Source organism: Sarcophilus harrisii, chromosome 4 (genome assembly GCF_902635505.1).
Source record: "Sarcophilus harrisii chromosome 4, mSarHar1.11, whole genome shotgun sequence".
Lineage (NCBI taxonomy): Eukaryota > Metazoa > Chordata > Mammalia > Dasyuromorphia > Dasyuridae > Sarcophilus > Sarcophilus harrisii.
Genome location: NC_045429.1, coordinates 216,443,238 through 216,457,909, shown reverse-complemented (window position 1 = coordinate 216,457,909; position 14,672 = coordinate 216,443,238). Strand labels below are relative to the sequence as shown.

General features: G+C 35.7%; 1 protein-coding gene across 3 annotated transcripts in view; it reads right to left on the bottom strand.

Annotated features, from left to right (window-relative positions):
• The window catches only part of BACH2 (BTB domain and CNC homolog 2), a 416,861-nt gene that overhangs the window by 390,690 nt on the left and 11,499 nt on the right, over positions 1-14,672 (bottom strand). The window contains exon 2 of one of the 3 annotated variants that reach the window (XM_023503111.2): positions 3,743-3,906. The exons of the other annotated variants lie outside the window; for them this stretch is intronic. The gene's annotated coding sequence lies outside the window, so the exon portion shown is untranslated. The remainder of the gene's footprint in view (positions 1-3,742; positions 3,907-14,672) is intronic. 3 annotated transcript variants of the gene reach the window in all.

Sequence of the window (14,672 nt, the reverse complement as noted above, 5' to 3'; positions counted from 1 at the left end):
CTACTGCTATAGAAAGCTTCATTTTCAAATTTGTAAACTGAAATACATAATTGTGACTAGAATATTGTGAATGAAAATCTTCACAATTTACAAAGATAGGAAATAGAAGCAAGGAAATCATGCATTTTTACTAGATTCCTAAGAAGGAAGTGAAAAATCTTTAACAATTAATTTATTTTTGCATTTAGATCACAACACTTGCATAACTTTCACTTTGCCTATGTGGAGGGATACTAATATCAATGCAATCATGAATCCATTAATCAATGAATAAACATTTTACTTAAGTTTGAAAGTTCCTCATTTATATCCTTGCTTTCACTGGAATTCAGGTGAAGACTGATGACACTGGGCATAGTGCTAATGTGTGGTTCTGCCTTAATTCATTTCTAAAACTCAACATATTGAAAAGGGTTTCACTATATCAAAAGGGAAATAAAGGATGAACTAATGTCACCATCTGGGGTCATGCTGTGAATGTATATGACTTATAATTCCTTCCTGATCCCCCTCAACCACCTGTTCTAGGGAGTATGCATCAATTTGGGGCTGAAAGTGCTAAAATATGAGGGCATAATCTGATGCATTCAACAAGTGACAACATTTTTGCTTTTGCATTTTTATCTCTTTTACTTATAACAGTGCTTGGCACATAGTAAGTGCTTAATAAATGTTCATTCATTTATTCAAGCCAAGAAGTATTTTATTAAGAACTTTGCTAAGACCTAGGGATATGAAGAAAGGAAAAAGAATATGATTCCTGCAGTGATGGTATCTTGGCAAGACAGCTGACTTCCTTGTCAGGAAGAACTGACGAGTTCTGCTTTGGACATCCTGCATGTGTGACTCTGAACAAGTCACTTAATTTCTCTCAGTACACCAGATAGTTCTCTAAGAGCGTGGGTTGCAGAGAAGGTTCCAGACCTTCTTTGATAATAGGAGTTTCCTCACCTGGAGTTACTAATACCAGTGAAATCATAGGTATAGATCAGCAAGGGACCAAACAACATCCTACAATCCACTACTGGACATGTATTAAACGATGTTCATATGCTTAAGTTATTCTCTACTACAGATCCACTGGATGACTTCATCATGGTGTGGAGGTAGCACCAGATTCTTAAAGATCATGACAGATGAAGCAAGTTCAGGCAGGTGATACATCAAGCTGGAAAAGCTTCAAGTAGAGGACCTAGGACAAACTGTGAACTTGTCCTTCCCAGACCAGCCTATCCAGTCTAGAGAGTCTCTTTGCCACAAGATTGGCCAAGAGGTGATGAGATGCTATGACCACAGCAAATCAACAAGAAATATTAACCAGGGCAAGGGTTCTTTAACCTGGGATCTGAAAGATATTATTTTAAAAAATATTTTGATACATACATTTCAACATAATTGGTTTACTTTGTAATTCTATGTATTTTATGTTATGTATTTTAAAATGTTATTCTGAGAAAAGGTCTACAGACTTTACCAGACAACAAAGGGGATCCATGACACACAAAAAATTACAAACTTAACTAAGATGTGAAAAGATTTTGATATATGCCAGTGAAAGGTTACAAATTTTGGATTCTTCAAAGTGTGATCTTTTAAATGAACTAAATAGAAAATTTAGCTTTTCTAGAAAGGTGTGGCTCAAATCCATTAAAGTAGATCAGCTAAATGACTCCCATTCTCTCTTTAAACCTGAGTAATCTGGCTTACAGAGCCATTGCTCAAGTTCTGCCACATTCTGAAAAATTGGAAATGACTTTTTAACTTTCAAATGCAATAATCTTTTCTGAGTCTTCACTCTTCAGTCACTCTAATGTACTATACAATACTACTGAGTATTTTCTCCTTCTTAAGAATTTTTTCTCTCTCTGTGTTATGTCACTATGTAGCTTCATTCTCCTCCTCTTATTACCATTTCCTTTGCTAGTTCCTTTTCAGTTATCACTTAACTATGAACCAAAAAAAAAATCAGTTTTTGGTGTAGGGGGAGAAACTAGAATTGGAAAAAGGAGACTATTACAATAATCCAGATACAAAATAATAAACTCCAGGATTAGGCTGCAGGAAGAAGAGTAGAAAGAAAAGGATGGAAATGAGAGATTGCAGAGAAATAATTAGAAAGGCTTGGTGATTGATTGAATTGATAGATTAAAGAAGAGGGAGGATACAAAGGTAACTTTAAGGTTTAGGGCCTATGTGACTAGAAAAAGATCTGTCATTACTATAAGTTGAAAGAAAGGTAAGTCACTTGGGACAGGGAGCAGAATTACATAAGTAAGGATGATGAGTCCTATTTTAAATCTTAGGAAAAAAGGAAAACTTGGAAAGTTAGAAATATGGGAATGTGGTTATAAGAGAAGTCAAGTCTGGAGATGCAGCCCTGGGAATTATCAATTTTGAGATGGTAGTGGTAATTACAGAAGCAAATGAGCAAGATGGGACTTTAGGAAATGTACACAGTGAAAGATTGGTGCGCGGAATGGGAAGAAGGAGGGGAAATAAATAGCCAGGGAAACAGAAAAGGAATGGTAAGAGAAGCAGGAGATCCAACATAGTGTAATGTCTCAAGTGCACACTACATGGTAAATGTTAATAAACAATCACTGAAAGAATGATTGAATAAATGAGTAACCTTCCAAACCTGACAGCCACATGGCAATATTCAAAGAAGCCAGACTTTCCTGTGTCAATTCTGAATAATTATCAATGATTTTAATCATATATTACATTTGGTCAAATGGAATCTGTCTAAAAAGAAACTGATTGGGGGGGGGGGGATTCCATGTTATCAGTTCATTTATTATTTCTATATTATCTTTATTACCAATCTGAGACTAGCACTTCTAGATTATTATTATTTTTATTAGCATTATGGAAAGTTTTTGCATATTATAGAAAATATGAAGAGCAAAAAAAGCCACAAGCAAAAAGAAAAAGGAAAAGCAACACAAGATAATTTGAAAGATTTTTCATAACTAAATAGGGAATCTTTGACCACAGCCTTAGTCATAAACCTCCAATAGGCAAATCAGTAGCAACGAAAGAAAAAACTACCACAAGAAAATCCTGTTCAAGTGTGACTAGAGTAGGGGATGGTGGGTTGAGAGTACATCACAACATACGCCAAAGGAAGTGGGTGTCATACCTTTTTCATGGCCTCTCCCCTCCCCACCCCCCTGACCACCTGTATCAGTCTCAGAGGAAGCAGACAATCCCCCACACACTTTCCAGCTGCATCTCCCCAGCCACAAAGTACGCACACACAATCGGCTAACGTATAAAAAAATGTATCAGAAACATCAACCTAAGGAGGAGAAAGAGCAGTGGGAAAAACCTCTTCTTGAAGTTAACCCATGCTATTTAAAAACTGCCCTTAAAACCTGCAGCATAGGTAAGGGTAGATGTCCCCCCTTCACAAATGTACCCACAAATCCCTGGAAACTGCTGCGGACCAAGGACATGACCTCTGCATCTTAAGATGAAAAAATCTCCTTATACAGAAGCAGGCATTTAAAGGGCTGAAGTTGCAGAACTTTATACCTGTTCTGAGCGTCACTGAGTCAATTTTCATGGATTCTAAGTTTGTGGGGATCTTATATGGAGAACAGTTTAATTGATTCAAAGAATCCCAATTCCATTATTTGATGGCAAATTTAACCATAATTATAGTGCGGTGGAGTGGGCTTTGGGAGTTAACATACTAGCTCTTACTACATGGGTGACCTTCGGTAATAGGGTACTTCACCTCTCAGCTTTCTCAGCTGTCAAATTAAGGAGCTCAAGTCAATACTGGTAGGGTTTCTTCCAGTTCTATATTCTGTGATTACTGCAGATCCAAAAGCAGCGAATACTTTCCATCTCCTTAGAATCAGGTTTGGAGGAGTCAGATCCCCATGATCTTGAATTACCCTACAAAGAAAAAGGCTGCAGTTTGTTGAATGTAAAACCTCACACAGGCTTAAAACTTGTTTGTTTGTGGTGGGGGCAATTGGGAAAGTGGAGTTGTTTCAGAATTTCAAATGACTTAAATCAAGCAGAAAGAAAAGAGAAAAAAATGAGAATAAGTGTTTACAAGTCATTTTTGTAACTTTGCTTTATGTTTCACCCGAATAATTTTTAATCACTATTTTAAGCAGTTAAATAAAACAGCACCTGCAAAGCAAATCATTGTCAGGGACACCTGCTCTTTTAAATATGGCTTAAAAAAATTTGGTGTGTTTTCCCCTCTAGACACTCTAATTTTATACTTAATTTGGATGGAATGAACTAAAATTGGATTAAGCTCACATGTCTATAATTCATTTCCTTTAATATATATTCAATTGGTATTATAGGAAAATGTGGGTTTTTTCAAAGTAATTTTCTCATAAGGAAAAATGAATTTTGTATTTAGAGACCAAGAATATTCCTTAATATTCCAATATTATTTATTTCTACATATACACATATAAACCCAATTCAGATATTTATAAATAGAGGTTATGTGGCACAGTAGATAAAAAGTCAGAATGTGGACCACTGCATTTAAAACTTATCTCTGACATATACTAGCCATATAACTCCAAACAAGACACTTAGTTGCTGAGAGCTCCCAGGTAAATCTCTAAGATTATGCATTATGGATCAGTTGCAGGTATTCTTGAGTGGTGGGAATTTTACCTAGTTTTCCCACACCATGACATCTCAGACTCAGATCCTCCCCACCCCATACCAGAAAAAAAAAGAAAGAAAAGAAGAAAAAGAAAAATAGGGTTAATGCTGTTATAACTTTGACATAAGACTTTGAATTATAGACATCATTTAAATGTATTAATGACAATATTGTTCTTTTTTACATTGAGGTCACAGGCTAAATGCACTATTAAAGAGTTTTATTCTAATTTACAATTAGAGAAATTGCATCAGAGAGAGTTGTTCTAGAATAGGTATATCTTGGCACCTTATTTCACTTCTAGTCTAGTTGCAAAATTCCTTCAAATCTAAATAATCTTTTCTCCCAAACCATTATTTCTAAAAAGTATGAGTTGTCATTAGATAAGTTCTCCAAGCTTGTCCCTCAATATACCAGTCTAATTTAAATGTCTAAAAGCAGACAAAGAAATCTTCAATTGTTTCCTCCGTAAAAATGCACATTTCAATGCCTGAAAATAACCCTAAATAAAGTCAGATACAAGAGAAAGTTTAACAAAGTTCCCCCAAAAGTAGTTTTAATATTAAAATTTTAAATTTCATCTTTCTCCCCTCAATTCCAAACCCCTCCTCATTAACTAAAAAATTACCCCTAGTCATTCATAGTTGGTTAGAATCTTTAAAAGCTTCTCTTTCATTCAACTTCCTATCAGCCTTCCACAGCCATCTATCAGCAGGAACTGTATTTACAGAAAGACAAACGACTAAAACGATCTTTAGAATTGGAGATGTACTGTTACAATTTGTGGACTTGCATATTTTTAACAGATAAATTCCTTGTTGTACTATGAGAAGGTGTAGTCCTTTATTTTAAATATTTGGATAATATTACCTATTGAAAAGTCCACAAATTTCTTGAAGACTTAGGATCTTTTTTTAAATCATCACTCTCTCCATAAAATTTTCTTACAAAAATCTCCATTGTTTAAAAAGTAAAAATTTAAAGTATTAGCTTTAAAAAAAAAAAAGCTAAATGTGTCTAATTCCAGCAATATCTATTTATATCAACTGCTTTTTCAAAAACAGCTTTCATGTACTGAAATAAGATTCTAAAATGACTGTACTATTTGGGCAGTTTTCTGATAAAGACATAACCTTTGTGTCCCTCCTAGGACAAGCTCTCTTCTAATCATTTTGTAATGCAAGATATCACTAAAAGGACATTGCTCACTGCTTTGTAAAACATCAATATATTTTTTTTAAGATTCCAAATAAAGATTTCAATTTCTCTGCAAGATGAAATCTTCTTAAAATTGTCCCTTAAAATAAACTTGTTTCCCACATTTTGTACTTTTTCCAAGGTGGGGCTCTTACTCATGTCATATTAATCTCTTTAGAAAGCCCCTTCACTCCATTAATTCTATTCAAAACTTAACCCTTTCTATAAACCTCTCCTCTGTGGAGTCATCCAATTTTACAGAAGTCTTTCCCTCGTTTGAAACCCTATAACCTTTATTGTCCACCCCAGTAGTTCCCAACCTTGCCAAGGATGAAGACTTCTTTTTTATGGCAAAAAATTTCAAAGATTCCAATGGAAGTCTGAGAAAATACAAAATAGAAGGCTTTTGACTTTCAATGCTTCTTAAACTATTTTACTTAGTATTATCTCTCCTATTATGACTTATTTTTTCACATATTTGGGCTGTCTCCACAAAAAGACTGTAAAATCTTTGAGGGCAGAGAGTATATCTTATATTTTTCTCAGTATCCCTCAATGTCAAGTATAGTGCCACCATCACACAATTAAGAGTGGTCTCTTGACTTATTGTTGGAGTATAAAGATTTATTCTTTGTGTAAGTGATACTTCTCTTGGATCCAAACTTTCATGCTCTTAATGACCTGAAATTCTTAGCTTTGGGGCAATCTTACTCAATCCAGGATATATAATTTTTCATATGATATCCACAGAATACTTCAAACTTAATGCCATATTTGCTAAATTCTACAGTAAAAACCTATAGTGATTAGAAATGTGCTTTAGTGAGAGCCCAAACGCTTGTAGAAAATAATCTGAAATGTCATTGCTCTTTGCAACAAAGAGTTATTTGCAGCAACAGAGAGTTATTTGGTCATTGCACTGGCTAATTCACATCTCCAAGTCTGTTTTCTTTTGGCAAACAGCCCAGAGGAATTAGACTTAAAAGCAGATTCTGATGTGATCTGGTGTGTGCATGCACTTGAATTGGGTATTTTATTTTTGCTTTGTTTGGTCCCTCCTTTTTCAGGACTGACTTTTTAAAAAGCCCTCTAGATTCTGGCTTTCTGTGGCAGTTCTTTTGGTTTTGTTTCCTTAATCCATAAACAATTGTGGGGGGGAAATGGCAAAACACTTCAGAGAATTGGACAGTGTCCAACATGGCTGTCTGATGATGATGTAAGTGACAGAGCTGCTTAAGATATGTTCACCCTAAAGAATTAAAAATAGTTAAACTCCCATTTTTAAAGATTATATAGTTACTAAGGATTGCTTTATCAAGGCCAATTGTCTCATCAGGGTCCATTGTTAAAATAATAACTATTAAAATACAGGTGCTGGAAGTGTTTGCTTTTCAAGAGAGCTTTAGAATTAAGCAGGCTAACAATAACTTTTCTTTTATGTGAAGCTTCGTGGTTTGCAAAGTGTTTTCTTCATGATTCTGTAAGATAGAACAAGTAGCATTCCCCTAAATTTGCTGATTAGGAAATTGAGATTAGGAGTATTTAAATGCATTCTTGCCCAGGATCAAGCCTATGAAGATAATTCTCAAACCTGGGTTTTCAATAAAGAAGAGGAGGAATGAGTTGAGAAGCAGTTATCAGATAATAGATAAATAAAAGGAAAACTTTCAAAAATTAGAGAAGTGTAAAGAGGCAATGGATAAAGGCAGAAGAAAATAAATTTCCTATCCCTGGAGGTCTCTGGGCAAAGGGTTGAATTAGATATTCTAGAGAGATTTTTTGTTCATAGCTTGAACAAATAACCCCTGTGGCCTGTGACTCCGGAGACCTAGGGTGACCCCCATTCACCCTGCCTACTCTATGTTTCTTTTCCTCCCTCCCAACAAACAGATGCATTCTTGGACCTTCCTGTAGGCTTTAGAGACCAATACAAGATAAAAAGAGCTTTCTATACCCTTCCTCTCTACCCTGTGGGCTTTTATAGTCAGAAGGGGTGTATTGTGGCAGCTCTCCTTCATCCCTGCCCTGCCTATCTGGCAAAATACCTCTGAGTCTTCTGAGTCACTGAGGAGGGGAAGAAAGCAATTAAATGCAGGAAGAAGTGGGTATTGCCATTATAAAAATTATCAACATAAGTTCTAAAAACTTTTATGGTCTAAATTTTGGCCTCCCCGAAATATATTATAACACCACTCCTCTCATCAAATCAAGTGTACTCTTTTATGACACTGTAAGTAATTAAAAAACAGGAAAACTAACCATGTTTGGTTATGTTGCATTTTGTCACATCATTGAGACTTAGTGACTTTGGGCTGACTACTCATCTCCCCTGACCTCAGTTTCCTCACCTGTGAAATGGGGGTGGGGTGAGGGAAGTAAACTAAGCAATATCTAAGGCCTTTTTAGATCTAACATTATATAAATCTGTGATAGAGGAAGAAAAAAACCCCACAGAAACTTGAGATAGACCAAAAAAAAGGAAGGAGAGAACTCTTACTTTGTGTAAATGCATAAACAACAACAAAAAACCATATATTGGAGACTGAGGCTTGTATAAGGAACACAAGACTGAGGGTTTATATCAGTGGTTCTCAAACTTTTGTTTTCAGTATCTTTATCCTATTAAAAATTATTGAATCTCTCCAAAGCGTTTTTGTTTATCTGGATTATATTTATAGACATTTACCATATTGGAAATAAAAACTATTTTTGAATTTGTAGACTCTAAAAGAATTTCAGAGATCCCCAGGATTCTTTAGACCATACTTTGAGAACCACTGGTTTATATAATGATGTGTGAATGAAATAGAGTATATAGCCTGACAATCAATACAACATTTATTAAGTTCTAGTTGTTCAGTTGTGTTGGACAACTTGTGACCCCTTTTGGGGTTTTCCTGACAAAGATAATGGAACAATTTGCCATTTCCTTCTCCAGCTTATTCTGCAGATAAGGAAACTGAGCAAATAGGTTTAAGTGATTTGCCTAGGGTCACAGAGCTAGTAAGTGTTTGAAACCAAATCTGAACTCACATCTTCTTGAATCCACGTTTAGCACCCTAAGCACTGAACATTGGTACCTGTACAACAACAATATATGCCAGGCACTGTGCTAAATGCTGGGGATGCAAAAAGAAGCAAAAGGATAAGGAAACAAATATGTACATATAAGTTTTGGATAGGATAAATAAGAAAAAAATTAACAGAAGAAAACCAGTAAAATTAAGAAGGATTGGAAAGACTTTCTATAGAACAGAATGAAACAAAGCCCCAATTTTAGTTGGGACTTTAAGCTTAAAAAATATAGTAAGATCAACACAAAATTTCAAGTAATAAATTCTAATTTTGAGACATACTCTGGAATAATTTGTCTCCTCATTCAATCTAACAAACATGTATTTAAAATATACTATGTTCATAGGGTCATAGATATAGAAAACAAATTTTGGTCTTCTAGACCAATCACCCTTCATTTTACAGATGGGGAAACTGAGGCACAAATTGGTAAATGATTTGTCTTAGGTCAAGCAGGAAGGAACTAGCAGAGTTTAGATTCTTACTCAGGTGCTGGGACCCTAAATGCAGCACCATCTTCCATCTACCTGGTAAAAAGGAACATATTATACATATTATATACATAATATGTATATACATACATACATAAAGAAACAAATATATATATTATATATAGATATACACACACACATATATATATACCCACAAGATATTGTTGTCCAGTTCAATAGGCATACTAGAAGCAAAGTGAAAAGTATTCTGACTTTAACAGTCCATAACCAAGATAGTAAAATATTAATGGTTTTGAAAGGTGGAGGATTTGCAATGGAAAAAAAAAGTCTGTAGGTTCTATGTCTCCTGAAATTGTCAACTTGCTTTAAATGTACCAGGTAAAAATGTATAAATAAGAGATGAGGCCTAAAGATAATAAGGTAACATCACTATTATAGAATGGAAACTTCTGTACTATCAGCTAAACTAGATAGAAATATTGAAGTATCTTGGGAAAGGTGAACAGAATGGTCAAAAGTCTAGATATTCTGCCACTTGAAAATAAACGTTAAGAACAGGTGCTATTTAGAATAATGAAAAGAAAGGAGGGGAGGGGAGAAGAGGAAGGAGGGAGAAAGGAAGCTGTTCCAGTATTTCAAAGGAATTTAACTGGCTCTGCTTGACCCCAGTGAGGTTACTGAGACAGCTTTCATCTCAATGTAAAAAAAAAAAAAAAAAAAAAAAAAAAAGCTTATAGACAATTAGATTTTAAAAATAGTTTATTAGGGATCAAAATCATAGAACCTAGCTCTAGAACTAGAAAGCTTTTCAATGGTCATGTCTAGTACTCATTTTGCAAACAAGGAAACTGAGACACAGGAATAGTGACTTGTCCAAGGTCATACATATAGTAGAACAGATGAGGTTAGCACTTCACTGTTTTGCCCACATTTCTCATACACACCTAGTATATGAACATGAAAAGAAGAGGAGGCAAAATGCAAAAATGGCTACTCACATAAAGAACTTCTCCCCAAGCTGTTCCAATTATTGCCCTAAAGGGTTTGAAACAGTGAGAATTTATCTTTTCCCTTGAAATATAGACTTCTGATAATGGAGACACAATTCAGATATGTTCTGACTCCAAGCCTGTGTTGGGAGTCAATATAGTAATATTTTTTTCAGATCCTGGAGAGGGGGGCTTCCCCAGTGGGTGATACAAATAGCAACAGTTAATTCTTGATCTCTTGGAAATTCCTGATGTGAAAAGCAACAGAAAACTAGCCATTGAGACGTAATGCCTTTCTTGGTAATCAGAGGGACAATCTAGTAATCCACTATATCTTGCTTCCCTAGATAGACCTTAGAAATAGGTTAGATTTGTGACTTTTCATTAGTAAGGAGGGGTAAGAAAATGAAGGAGTTGTTTTAGGACTACAAATAATTTAAGTGTTTGCTACTGATGGACTTTACTGATATTACAATATTTTAAAAAATAAATCATTCTTTTTCTCACTATGATATGAGATCAAGGGATAGATTTAGAATTCTCCAAATGGTACAGTGGAATGTGCACTGGGTCTGGAGTCAGAGGAACCTGAATTCAAATGCTCGCTCTGTAATCTTATGAGAATAATTTAACTTCCCTGGGATTCAGTTTATCATTTACAAAATGAGGGAATTAGACGAAAGGGCCTCCAAAGTACCTTCCAACTTTAAATCTATGATCTCAAAAGGGGGACTCCCAGTGTGTAGGGGGCTCATGATAAGTGCTGCAAGTAGACTTGATCTCAAAGCAGAAAAATTTACCAAGTGGCAATTGGAATTGTGTACAATTTAATAAATTGTCCAGGGAGGTAGTAGGTGCCCTTCTTCACTAGAGTTCATCAAGCAAAGACTGAATGACAACTTGCTGGCTAAGCTAGAGAGGAGATTCTTCTTCAAGTAGAGTCCATGAATGTGTTTTTTTTTTTTAATGTTTTAATCATTGTATTTCAATAGAACTGGTTTAATTTGTAATCCTACATATTTAGGTGTTTAAATACATTATTCTGAGAATGAGTCCATAGACTTCAGCAGACTGCCAAAGGTGTATCTATGACACAAAAAGGTTAAGGATTTCTGAATTACATAACTCTAAGCTTCCTTCCAACCCTGAAATTTTGTGATTTCTGGAAAATTACTTAGTACATATTCAGAAAACTACCTTTAATAAAAACCAGACATTATATGGAACTACACTATATACACACACTCCAATATTTCTAAGTATTAATTGTTCTATTAGAGAGAAAACTGCAAATTTCTTCCAAGGTTAATAATTGCTCTATTTACTATCGTTTCCTCTCTGACTCTTATTTTCTGTTAATCTTCCCCCAGGAATCCTTTGACAATGACTCAAACGGTGATAGAGACCAGTTAGCATTACTTAAGGGGCCTCCAGGACAAGCTAAACGGAAAAGGAGAGTAGGAGGCAGATGATGTGTGCCCTTTGTTTTCTTTCTGGGTTCAGAGAGGACCTGCTTTTCAGCTACATTTCCTTCAGAATACTTCCTTAACAATCGGGAGATGCTTGGTGCACAGATTTCTAACCGATGAAAAGATCAGGGCTTGGTTATTTGGTCATAATGAAACTAAAAACAGTAAGATGAAAAACAGTGGTGTGATAATTACCATTTTAAAAAACAACTTTATACTTGGGTGAAATCAGGAGACGCAAAGAATTAAAAAAAAAAAGACAAACTAATATTTTCCAACCTTTCACTAACAGCAGGGGCTAAAACCACATTTTAAAGGTCTTGAACTGGGTTATTATTAGAAGTCACAATTCTATTGATACTGATGAGTCATTTCTATTGGCGGAAACCAAGAACTCCCATCATCTTTGTTACACAGCACGCAGTGTGGTTTTTCTCTTTATTACTGGTCAAAACTGCTATAGAAAAGCTTATCAAAACTACCAAAACAAGATCCAGGGATTCGCCTCTGAGCTAAATACAGTCTCGGGCTAACTGATCTCACCTAATCGTTTATCTGAATATAGTTTAGGCTGATATGGAATGTATCTGTAGGGACAAGAGGAAATTTGCATGGAAACCTCAAAGAAGCTACATTTCACACTTTCCAATGAAAACAAGCCAACCAACATTTAACTCAGAAAACATAACAGTGAAAGCAATACTAAAAACAAATAGTAGCTATGGACCGATACTGGGGTCAGCTTATTTTACCCCCATTAAATACCACGGATATAATCTAACCCTATCATTATTCAAAGACTTCTACAACACAAAATAACCTCTGCTGGCAGATGAATGAACCACCTCTGTGTATTCCTAATGGGAGAGCCCTGCCTTCAGGGATGGAAGATTTGGGTCAGGTGTCACACCAGGAAAACATAAGCTAATGAATAGCTTTGGGAAGTTCCTTCTGGCGTTAATGTGTAAGAGTCACAGTCAATCTATAAGGAAAAGGCAAGAAAACCATCTGTATCCGTTCTAACTATCCCTCTTCTCTCCCTCTCTTCCCCATCCCCCTAACAGACACAGACACAGAGAAAACACACACACACACACACACATACACACCCCTTCCTCTTCTTCCAGGATCCCAAGAAAAATAAGATGAGGCAAGAATCAGTTTTCTTAATAATTTTTCACAAATGGCCTGAAATATAGGCAACAGTCTGATGTTCTACTATTCAACCAAAAGACTGTGTTTTGGCTGTTGGAAGAGGAAGAGAAGCCGGCCGACCAGTGACCACAGAACTGAAAATAACCCCTGAGCAACTCCATGGCACTCAGAGTTCTTGAAGTCTTGGTCTTCCCTTGTGGGCAGTTTACAGTGAGGCCAGCTGAGAGCTGCAGCAGACTAGTGAGTCAGCAAGAGCTACTTGTAGGAAATAGCTGACGTGCTAAATTACCCTTGCATACATATTGTGCACACACCTCCCCACTAAATACAAACAGGGCACATGCAAATTAATGAAGAGAAACACCTCAACAGTTACAGTTCCTGTTTTCCCAGTTTAGAGCTAAATAAATCTGTACCACTGCTAAATAAATGATAATAAAACAACAACTCACTCTCCATGCTACGCTGAGATGAGCAGCTGTACTCACGTCTCAAGGGTCACTCCGTTTTAGCTGCTTTTATTCAATTAGTTTTAAATATGTTTCCCTCCCTTCTGAAAAAGCAAAATAGTTGCCATATAGACCACAAGAACCGGTAACAGACAAGCACAGTTCCTGTTTTTCACAGGGGGGGGACTATTCTCAGACCCACAATACTGAAACACTGAAAACAAGTGGAAAGTTTGTGTTTATCATTGCTTGGGAGAGTTATACCTGAAAGAAGGCATCTTCACTACGATATAATGGGCAGTGTGCTGCCCCAAAAGCTCTTGTGTAAATTGCCTATATGAATTATCAAACTTTTTTTTTTTCCCTTAAGAAATAATGCTATAAACGTCGGTAAAGATTCTAGTCTATCCCCCCACATGCCATAATAGGACTAGAATACTATACACCTGCAGTTAAAATTAGCAGAAAATGTTTCAGTACTAGTAATTAAGGAAAATGGGGGTAAAACTGAATAAGAAATAGCTTTTTATTTCTATTGAATGCTGATGCCTGAGGAAAGGCAGATTTAATTAGAAGAGATGAAGAAGATACACAGAAACATCTGTGAAAATTCTGAAGGTGACGTCTAGACTGTTTCCAGGCCCTTAGGATGGATGGTATTGGTTATATCTAATTTCACTTAAAAATATATAGTTTATCCTTTCCTTAACGTATGTATATATATTGCTATCATCTTCTTACTTTCATCCATTATTATTAAGGTCATCTTCTGTCTTATAAACATAAGGAGAAAGATAAAAGTTTTCCTAACTTAACTAAGCAAAGGTTAGATGCTTGTGTGAAGAGAATTCCTGAAGTAGAATTGTCCAAGTTCTGGCCAGTGGAAAATAGGTAAAGCAATCAAGATATAATATACCATACTTCTGAGAAAAAAAAAAAAAAAGAAAGAAAGAGGTTAGGGGAAATTCCCCACACTAGCCAGTAGATGGTACAATGGGTCCAGGACAGCTTGGTTTTTGTTTTGTTGGGGGTGGGAGGGTGGGGAAAGGGAATTAGGAGTATGCAGCAACCATTAATACATTCAGGATATTTATAAGTGGACAAAGTGTTTCAATCTAAATAATCCCATTACCCACAAGAATATGGTTCCTTAATGTTCATAAGCTGCCTCTTGTTTATAAAATAAATAATACTGCCTCTTATAACAGCTTTGAAAAAAAGTGCTAGGGAGTGATTTG